General features: G+C 45.5%; 1 pseudogene; it reads left to right on the top strand.

Moving 5' to 3' along the window:
• The first annotated feature begins 10,989 nt into the window (after positions 1 to 10,989).
• LOC136867528 (5.8S ribosomal RNA) lies at positions 10,990 to 11,144 on the top strand (annotated as a pseudogene).
• The last annotated feature ends 230 nt before the right edge of the window (positions 11,145 to 11,374 follow it).

Genomic DNA, 11,374 nt, shown 5'->3' with positions numbered 1-11,374 from the left:
CAGAATTCATATTGGCCACACCCTCGCTTCCTAATTGGCTGAATGCTCCTCATAGCCAACGAATTCTACACGTGCCGAGATGTGCTAACTTCTGGTAACGCTGAACATTTGCCACGGTCGCAAGCAAGCATCGCGCAACATATAGCGACTTTATGTCTCCATGGACTTCCGGTCTGAACTGTTCCGCAATCTAATACTTTTACAATGCCTGTCCGGCTCCATGGCTAAATGGTTAGCGTGCTGGCCTTTGGCCACAGGGGCTCCGGGTTCGATTCCCGGCAGGATCGGGAATTTTAACCTTCATTGGTTAATTTGTCTGGCACGGGGCATGGGTGTATGTGTTGTCTTCATCATCATTTTATCCTCATCACGACACGCAGGTCGCCTACGGGAGTCAAATCGAAAGACGTGCACCTGGCGAGCCGGACATGTCCTCGGACACTCCCGGCACTAAAAGCCATACGCCATTTCAATGCCTGACTGAAAATTATTTCAATATAATTGATTAATATGGCAAATATATATCAGATTGTCTCTTATGGGCCGTCAGGATACGGCTCAATAATAATAATAATAATAATAATAATAATAATAATAATAATAATAATAATAATATTACTATTATCTATGTAGTTATGTACGAAAGGTTGTCAGTACGGACTTATTTGGTATAAATCGTAATCTTATAATTTACTATTTGTGTGTTGTATTATCTGTGTTGTGTAACAAACCACGTGAGGATATTTCACGATACTTCTCCTGTATGTTTATTAATACGACTTTATTTTATGTAAGAACACGTAATTAATAGTATATAATTTATTATTACCTGTAAAAGTTATGTATCAATCCGATGTAATGTTGTGTAACATAGGCTAATAGTCTAGAACAACGCACCTTTGTCACTCGAGCTTTACAGAATGTTCTATCCATTTGTATATAGGTTACTGGACACTCGAGAAGATATGAGAAAACATGTTGTGTCATACTTTTCTAGAAGCCTGGCCAGGAAAGGTATATAAAGAGACGGTGTAGAGTTGTTAGTGAAACTCGTTAGTCGAGCATGTGAACTCATGTTTTGATTTTGTTATGTTGGTAGCTGATCGACATGATAATGCAGGAGTCTTCTTCTTCTTCTTCTTCTTCTTCTGCTTCGATTCAGTTCAAGATGGAGGTTTACTAATGTGTGTGTATAACGTGTATATGATTTATAAATGAAACCGTGTACACAATTGACAGCATCTCGTGTGTGCGTGTTTGTGAATACGATAACTTATAACTCCGCATACCGAATATTGTTATCTACAACCTTATTTCAGTACTGCTAGTGTCCGTGAGTTCCTGTAAAGGTTGTTGAAATCATGGGAGTCTTCGGAACCAGCAATGATGTACTCGTGGAATGAGGGGAAAAAAAGCCCTCAGGAGGTGTATCCATTCTTTGAGACGTCAACTATACTCATCGGAATAACATCAGCTGGTCTCAAGTCTCAATCATACTTATCTTTTAAGTTTAATCCAAACAGTTCTGATAAATTCTAATGTTTTAAATGTTTTTAGCCTTTAAGTTCACTGACTGTTTTTAGAATTGTTTAAATTTGTATATCTAGCTTCACAAACTTTTCAATTTTCGAGTTTTCTACAAACTACTTTGTAAATCAATGTAATCAATGTCATACAGTCTCCCGATATTTTCAGCCATTCATTCATGATAATCAATTCATACGTATACTGCTACATACTTTGTTAGTATTCCTGGACATAAAACAGTCACACTCGTTACACTTGCCCTGTAACCGTTGAGCGGTAGCTGCTTACGAAGCTGGAAGAGCAATAAAACTTCTGTGATGTTGTGCCCACAGCGGCGTTCTCAGTACATCCCAGATATTCTATCCTCTTTCTCGTAATTCGTCTCTGGGGTAATCTTTCGGTCGACTTGCTGAACCTCTCGCGTTTTTACGACCTGCGACACATTTTGTTTCACCCAAGGCATGTCTTCTGTACACCCGATGGAAGCAGTCCCGTTTGTTTGTTCTCGTGGAAGGGCCTAGAGTAGATGGAGAATGGCTGAGGTAAAGGGCATTTGGATATAAATAAAGTCTGAGAAAGCTACTTAATTAGATGCATATTTTATCAAGGGGCTTTTTAATTCCTGCGATAACAAACGATACTTTTCCTGAATTGCGTTGAAAAATCTCTTAGAATAATATTGGTATTCCCCAAGGAAATAAAGGATAAATATCTCTGTCTCTAGTACACTCTATAAAACACAATGTATGTATACATTATGTATTTACATACTGCAGTGAGTGGAGCTGAAAGTAAAATAAAATATGGTAATGATTAGACGACCCATTAAATACTTTCTAAGCCGCTAGCTGACGCAAGTTCATCCCGAAGGAGTTCTTTCATGTGCGGGCAAATCTATCCACACTGGATGGCGAATTTGAGTACTTTCAAATACCGCCAAACTAAGCGGGGATCGAGCCTGCAGAAATACATGTATACTGGGTGTTCGTTAAATAGTAGAGCAATCCAAACTCAGGAAAATTCCAAATGTGAAAGGATGCTAACATACTTCATTTTAGTTCGTTTTACGTTGAGTGCAGTTTGAGATTATTTAATGAACTAGGCAACACTGCAGAGTACCTCCATGTGGGTGTGTTGTGAACAGTCTTTGGAAAGCAAACGTGCGCGTGCCGTGCGTGTCACATCCTGGCTTTCTCTGCTACACGCAACGGATCAGATACAGAGCGAGACTATACGAGAGAAGTGTGAAGCTGTGTCAGTAGGAAGGAAGATAAAATGCTGCTATTGTTTCGACACATTATGAAAAAAATATGAGGACTTTGTGGGAAGGAGGATAAGCAACCTGGGAGTGGTGGGAAGACGAGTAAGAAGGAAGCCGAAGATGAGGTGTAAAGACTAGGTGTTAGAGGATGGCAGGGAGATGTAACTGCATGAAGTGGACGTACTGGAGAGAAAGAAATGGAAGAGGGATGCTACGAACAGCGATCCCTAATGATTAAGAAGAAGAATTGTAGTATTTATAGCTCCAAAAACAATTAGTATGCACTTTTGATGAATATTTCACCAATGATTAATACAATGCTTCTAAGACATCTAAACTTTATTTTATGAACAAAATGGATACGTGTGAAGCACGCAAAATATAGTTTAATTACGAGGGTTGTAAATAAAGTGGTGGCACTATCGATAGAACGCAACATTTGATGAACTAACAAGTACAATAATTGCATTATATTCCTTTAATGTAGTCACCCGCAAAGTCTATTACCTTTTACTAAATGTCGAAAAGCCGTTGGGAACCGTTGGCAAGGCGTTCTCTGTTGATGCCAGCGAAGGAGCGCCCAACTGAGCGGAGTACAAATGTCACGTCAGGAAATCTTGGCCTCGGTGGGGTTCCTTCGAGTTCGGAAAAAGGTCGAAGTCACAACAACTGGTGAGTCCTGAGGGTGTTGAAAGCAATACGATCTTGACATTCTTTGCGACATGACAACTTCAGTTTTCACGCATAAAGCTCGGGCGATCGCCTCGCAATAAACATGGACGTTTGCGCCTCATACGCGGACGCAGTTGTCGCTCCGAATATCGGCAATAGTAGACAGTGTTGACCGTTTGTCCCTCAGGCACAGCATACACAAGAATAACGCCCTTGTGATCGTATGACACAATCAGCATAAGCTTCACCCGACTGGGTTCCTGTCGAAATTTCTGTGGATGTGGTGAACCTGGGTGACGCCATTCACTCGATTGGCGCTTTAATTCAGGCTCGTAGGCTCGTGTCCACGTCTCATCAGTGGCGACAATACGCTGCAGAAATGCGTCTCCTTCGTTGCGCTACCTGTCCAGGTGGATGTCAGCCGGTGTATACCAGTGCCGTTTCGTTACGTCGGTGAGTTGATACGGGAACCAAACGGGACGCAACTTTCCTCACGTTTAAGATATTTCGTTAGTATCTGCCACATGGTTTGATGACTGAGAACAACATCTAGAGATAATTCCCGGATCGATGGTCTACGGAAACGAGACCACTGACGATGTCAATCTGAACTTTAGGAATGGACGGCCCGACCTGTACACTGCAAAACCGCAGTCACCTTTCGACCAGCACGAAACGCCTTGATCCATCGTGCAACTGACCTGTACGGTAATGCATTCTTGTCACAGGCTTCGCGTAGTCCTCAATAACATTCGGACGCATTTTTACCAGGGGAAACCTCGAGTTTAATACACGAACGTTGATCACCTTTTGAAAACATGCTTTAAAACGGTAAAATCGACACTATTCACTTCAACTTCACACAGCAACAACACTCCCAGATATATGCCCGACAAATTCACACTACATATCGACAACAGCGCCACTTGGCTGTTCCCATATCCTAGTTGCGCATGCTCGTTCTTCTGCGAGTGTCTGGACTGCGTTGCCAATACTTTATTTAGAGTCCTCGTAAAATTTGTTGTTTGGAACTATAAAATTTAGAATGTTGCTACCGTAAATTTCATTAGAGGTGTACCTCCCCCTTTTAAAGTAGTGCGCATTCAGTTGAGTTGCGCAATGTTGTATATGCGTCTATTTCTCCTCGCTCCTGAATACAACACTTGACATTTGTTTGTCCGTATGGACGACGCTTTATTCATTTGTTTCCATCAGAGGAGACACGAGCCGATTAAGGCAATTCATCTCCGTCGACTTGAAATGAAGACAACGAACTGTGACTTACTGCATAAGCTTCGTACTCATGAAAGCATTATAAACAGAATTTCCGCCTCGTGCTCTGTAAACACTTGACAGACATCTTCCATTTGTCATAAGCCAATTAGTTCACGAATCTCCAGATCTTATATCATCTTTCTGACACAAATAACAACTCAAGGCTGTCATCTGTAAATAATTCCATTCTATTCCAGATGCAAAATACCGTTTGTATCAATTAAGAATATATATAAGGCGTAAGTATTTCTCTCGTTAGCTGGAGTGTCCGGGTTATTAAGATTTAAGGGTTCACTACAAATATTTCAATATTTCCTTTGAAACTACTATCATAAGGATAAGCTGACTACGCGGTATAGGCTACATAGCTTCAGGCTTGGAATCAGGAGACTGTGGGTAAGAAACGTACTAGTGGCAGTCTTGAAGAAGGATTTATGTTGTTTCCCGTTTTGAAACCAGGCAAATTCCAGAGATGCGCCGTAATATTTAAGTCACCGACTTTATATTTCTAATCCTGTTCCATATTCACCAGAAACCCATACGAGTTAGTGAGGCATTAAGCAAAGTGTAATAATAATATGACAAGACACAGACAACGGAAATGAGATTGGTTGTTAACACGCAGTCCTAGAGGCTCAATTCGATAAAGAAGATGGCCCCTTGATCCGGATGAATCCAGAAAGGCTAATGAAGGAAACATTTGATAATTTCGATAAAATTCTCAGAACACCAATTCAATGGTACATCGAAGTTAAAAAGGGGGTGATTGAGATGGGTGTCACAAGATAAGAGATGTTAAATTGAGCTTACATATGTGTGGAGAGAGGAAAGAAAGAAAGAACATAGGGAAGAAATTAAGACATTCTGGAAAGAGGGGAGAAAAATGACGTTTCTTCACGTGGCCCACAGCTGGTCAGGAAAGAAAAACATGTGGCCTCATCTACTGTGTGCAGTCATTTTTATTTGTCGCCATTTAGGATGCTTCTGCATAAATTTCGATTTTCAGCTTCATTCTATCAGGTGGCAGGGGAAACAAACTCCATTGAGTAACTTGTTTAGTTTCAGTTAACTTCGTCACGTTAACACTGGATGTGTGCCGGTTGTGATCTTTTACATGCCGACCGTGTACGACATGAAGTGCTACATAGACATTTTTCCACCTGTCGAGAATCAGACTACCTCTGCCATGTCTGAACCCGTGATCTCGGGATTGGAGATCACAATACTACTGATCCACAGAACGAACTCAGTCCTATTTTTCGCCAGTTTCTCCACACCCTGGTGGGGTCGCGGATGTAATCTGTGTTGAACAATTGGATATAGTCCAGTCGTATGCACGAATGCCCTTCCTGACACTAACTCTGTGTAGAGGTATTTATTCACTGTTGCATGATTCTCTGGTGTTTCATAGTGTTGTGCGTAAATAAAGAGGTCTGGTTTTTCTTCTGTTTCCCTTATTGGCATTAGGTACCAGACCAAACAGCCAGCTACATGTACACTGAAATACAAAATATAAACAGTAAACTTGTCCGCCTCTCTGGTGTAGTGGTTAGTGTGATTAGCTGCCACCCGCGGAGGCCCGGGTTCGGTTCCCGGCTCTGCCAAGAAATTTGAAAAGTGGTACGAGAGCTGGAACGGGGTCCCTCAGCCTCGGGAGGTCAACTGAGTAGAGGTGGGTTCAATTCTCACCTCAGCCATCCAAGAAGTGGTTTTCCGTGGTTTCCCACTTCTCCTCCAGGCAAATGCCGGGATGGTACCTAACTTAAGACCACGGCCGCTTCCTTCCCTCTTCCTTGCCTATCCCTTCCAGGCTTCCCATCCCTCACGAAGGCTCCTGTTTAGCATAGCAGATGAGGCCACCTGGGCGAGGTACTGGTCATTCTCCCCAGTTGTATACCCGACCCAATGTCTCACGCTCCAGGACACTGCCCTTGAGGCGGTAGAGGTGGGATTCCTCGCGGAGTCCGAGGGAAAACCCAACCTTGGAGGGTAAACAGATTAAGAAGAAGAGGAAATATATACTTACACTGCTTATACGGATATGAATATTCCATAATATTGTACTTGGATTTCGTAGTTTTAATTGTTCTGAATCCTTACAGAATACACACACACACACACACACACACACACACACACACACACACACATACATATACCGAGAAAAAATAAGAAATATGAACAGTGCAACTGTAGTATGGTTAGTATTTCATTCCGATATACACTGACTGACAGAGCAAATGCAACACCAAGAAGGAGTGGTTCGAAAGGGATGAAAGTTGGGGAAAAAATAGAGACGGCACGGACGAATAATTGATGTTTATTTCAAACCGATATGCAGGTTACACAATGCGCACGGCATCGACTCAGTAGGGTGTAGGACCACCGCGAGCGGCGATGCACGCAGAAACACGTCGAGGTACAGAGTCAATAAGAGTGCGGATGGTGTCCTGAGGAATGGTTCTCCATTCTCTGTCAACCATTTGCCACAGTTGGTCGTCCGTACGAGGCTGGGGCAGAGTTTGCAAACGGCGTCCAATGAGATCCCACACGTGTTCGATTGGTGAGAGATCCGGAGAGTACGCTGGCCACGGAAGCATCTGTACACCTCGTAGAGCCTGTTGGGAGATGCGAGCAGTGTGTGGGCGGGCATTATCCTGCTGAAACAGAGCATTGGGCAGCCCCTGAAGGTACGGGAGTGCCACCGGCCGCAGCACATGCTGCACGTAGCGGTGGGCATTTAACGTGCCTTGAATACGCACTAGAGGTGACGTGGAATCATACGCAATAGCGCCCCAAACCATGATGCCGCGTTGTCTAGCGGTAGGGCGCTCCACAGTTACTGCCGGATTTGACCTTTCTCCACGCCGACGCCACACTCGTCTGCGGTCACTATCACTGACTGAACAGAAGCGTGACTCATCGGAGAACACGACGTTCCGCCATTCCCTCATCCAAGTCGCTCTAGCCCGGCACCATGCCAGGCGTGCACGTCTATGCTGTGGAGTCAATGGTAGTCTTCTGAGCGGACGCCGGGAGTGCAGGCCTCCTTCAACCAATCGACGGGAAATTGTTCTGGTCGATATTGGAACAGCCAGGGTGTCTTGCACATGCTGAAGAATGGCGGTTGACGTGGCGTGCGGGGCTGCCACCGCTTGGCGGCGGATGCGCCGATCCTCGCGTGCTGACGTCACTCGGGCTGCGCCTGGACCCCTCGCACGTGCCACATGTCCCTGCGCCAACCATCTTCGCCACAGGCGCTGCACCGTGGACGCATCCCTATGGGTATCGGCTGCGATTTGACGAAGCGACCAACCTGCCCTTCTCAGCCCGATCACCATACCCCTCGTAAAGTCGTCTGTCTGCTGGAAATGCCTCCGTTGACGGCGGCCTGGCATTCTTAGCTATACACGTGTCCTGTGGCACACGACAACACGTTCTACAATGACTGTCGGCTGAGAAATCACGGTACGAAGTGGGCCATTCGCCAACGCCGTGTCCCATTTATCGTTCGCTACGTGCGCAGCACAGCGGCGCATTTCACATCATGAGCATACCTCAGTGACGTCAGTCTACCCTGCAATTGGCATAAAGTTCTGACCACTCCTTCTTGGTGTTGCATTTGCTCTGTCAGTCAGTGTACTATCACGTCAAACTTTATAGTCTTAAATCGGATTCTTTTAAGAATTTGGCGATTGCATTATACACCTCTGGAAGCTGGGATGTATGTTGAGTGGTAGTTGGAAGGTGATTGAGAGTAAAGTTCTTTTTCCCCTGCACATTATAAAGATGACACGAGAAGATGATGTGGTCGAGGTCAGCGGTCACAGGATAGGACTCCTATCCGGTCGAAATGGTCTGCAAAATTGCCGTGATTGAACCTCATGCAAATAAGAGAAGTGACGTATCCGCGACATGAATTTCCTTTGGAGAACCAAGGTAAGTGAGGAGAGGATGGTTGCACTGCAGCGTATTGTCTTCCCCGTTGCATTTTTGTAAAATCCCATTCTTCTTCAGAGTGCGTTCAGGAACGTAGCACATAGAAAGAGGTCTGTTCTGCGACGAAAGTAAACACAGATGATGAATGTCTACCTCATAGTTCCGTTCCCTGATGCGGAGTCGGCGATAAGGTGAGATGAAATTGTATAGACCTATGTTTTTACGGCAACATGCCCTTCATGCCGCAAATCTCACCTGAGGAGCTGATTAAATGAATGATGGTGAGTGAAACTGGGTGAGGATATGGAAGGAATCGGCTGTGGTCTTTGAATAGGAATATTCCCGGCATCTGTCTCCAAATTAAAATGGGAAACTAGAGAAAAGCAATTATCATGACAGCCAGAATTCGAATCCATTCATCTCCCGAATGCAGAGCTTCGCTCCATAGCCGTAGCGCGTTACTATGCGTGGCCACTCCACTCTGTAGTAGTAATAATAATAATAATAATAATAATAATAATAATAATAATAATAATTTTGGTTGAACAGCCAGTGTACTGTCTCTTCATCTGCTTACAATGCACCACACTACCACGTAGCTGTGAAATGAGTTCGACCACAGTCGGCAGCCCTGAAGATGGTTTTCCGTCGTTTCCCACGTTCACACCACGCAAATCGTGAGGCAGTACCTTAATTAAGGCCATGGCCGCTTCCTTCGCACTCCAAACCTTTTCCTATCTTATCGTCGCACATCTGTGTTGGTGAGACGTATAGCAGATTGTTAAATAAAGAAAACCATGTCTTCTCAGTTTTGACTCAGTTAATTTACAACTGACAGGTTCTTCAGTCTGCCGAAACTAACTTATGAAGACATACATTTATGACCTACCTGAAAAAGAAAACATCTGGGAACAGAATTATACCTGAAAGTGAAACAACTTATCCGCATCTGTGGTGTAGTGGCTTGTGTGATTAGTTCCCAGCCCCGGAGGCCCGGGTTCGAATCCCGGCTCTGCCACGAATGTTGAAAAGTGGTACGAGGGCTGGAACGGTGTCCACTCAGCCTCGGGAGGTCAACTGAGTAGAGGTGGGTTCGATTCCCACTTCAGCCATCCTGGAAGTGGTTTTCCGTGGTTTCCCCACTTCTCCTCCAGGCAAATACCGGGATGGTACTTAACTTAAGGCCACTTTGAAATAGTTGTTTAATATGTACCGCACGTAAAGCGAGTTCAATACTCGGTTTCATGTAAATTGTACGTGAATGAATGTGTCTGTGACCCTAAGAAGGGCCGATTAGTTAGCAGGCCGAACACATACGGACAGTAAGTACCAGGAACACAATTGCCTTGGCAGTGTTTTATCGCAGCAAATGCTCGATCTGATGACTGTTTCGGTTTATGCACATTAGGCTCCGGTGTCCAAGAGATCGTCTTGCGCGCTGAAGAATTCCGGGTGTAATTGCTCGGCAGGTGTCTGTGATTAGTTGCTGGAGCAGGTCGGGGTTTTCTGGTGCCTGAGTGTAAACGACGTTCTTCAAATAACCCCACAAGAAGAAGTCTAACAGCGTTAAATCCGGTGATCTGGCGGGTCAAGAAACAAGGTCTCCTCGTCCTATCCATTTCCCTGGCAGTTTCTCGTTCAGATAGATACGAACGGGTAAAGTCAATTGCGGCAGAGCTCCATCCTGTTGCAACTACATCGTCAAACGATCGTGCAAGGGCACATTCTCCAGCAGCAGTGGGATTTCCTGACGCAGAAAGTATTCAAACATCATAGTGATGGAAATATACTTGAATGATGCAGGATTTGAACAGCCGATGACACATTCCGTTGATTGCTAGGCTAATGCCTAACCACATCTGCTACTCTGCACTGCTGGGAACATGCTGGTAGCACGACGAGAGCAGAGTGCATACGCCATCCGGTTAAAAAACATTTCGAGGAGGAGTCGGACGGCCCCGCGCGGTCCTCTCCTCCGGCGAGACTCCTGCCGAGCCCGCTGTTGCGAGCTCGGGCGATTCCTGTACGTACTCTGTAAGCGGCGGCTCCGTCCGTCCCCGACAGCGGGAGTGTCGCGGTCCGCGTGGTGGCGTCTCCTTCGATGCAGACGTTCCGCATTGGGTGGCTACCTCCCTCTCTCAGTGCAGCGGGGATAACACGAGGGGACTCGTCGCGGCTTCGGCCCTGCGGGCAGGTTTTAAATGAACGCAACGCCCCTGCTCGAAACACTTCTTAGCTCTGTGACGAGAAACCTATAAAAATGACTGTTTCTCCTCCACTCACCGTGGAGAGAACGATCGAAGAATGAAAGAAAAAACCCTGAACGGTGGATCACTCGGCTCGTGGGTCGATGAATAACGCAGCAAATTGCCCGTCGATATGTGAACTGTAGGATACATGAACATCCACATTTCGGACGCACATTGCGGTCCATGGATTCCGTTCCCGGACCACGCCTGGCTGAGGGTTGGTTGCTAAAACTGAACGCGACATTGCGTTCGAAAGGTGAGAGCGTCGCGGTTCGTGCGTCCACGGTCGCCGCGGCGTCTCCTGAAAAGAGCTTCACCTCGGTGGAGCTGGACTGGTCGACACTACCACTGAGAGTGTGTGAGACGCGGGGGTTGGTCCGCGCAGCGTCTTTGTGTCTGCTGGCGCCGGTTCGCCGCCCTTGCCCCGCGACCAAGCTCGAAAGTGTATGCT

This window comes from Anabrus simplex, chromosome 3 (assembly GCF_040414725.1).
Source record: "Anabrus simplex isolate iqAnaSimp1 chromosome 3, ASM4041472v1, whole genome shotgun sequence".
NCBI classification, from domain to species: domain Eukaryota; kingdom Metazoa; phylum Arthropoda; class Insecta; order Orthoptera; family Tettigoniidae; genus Anabrus; species Anabrus simplex.
This window is presented reverse-complemented; position numbering and strand designations above follow the sequence as displayed.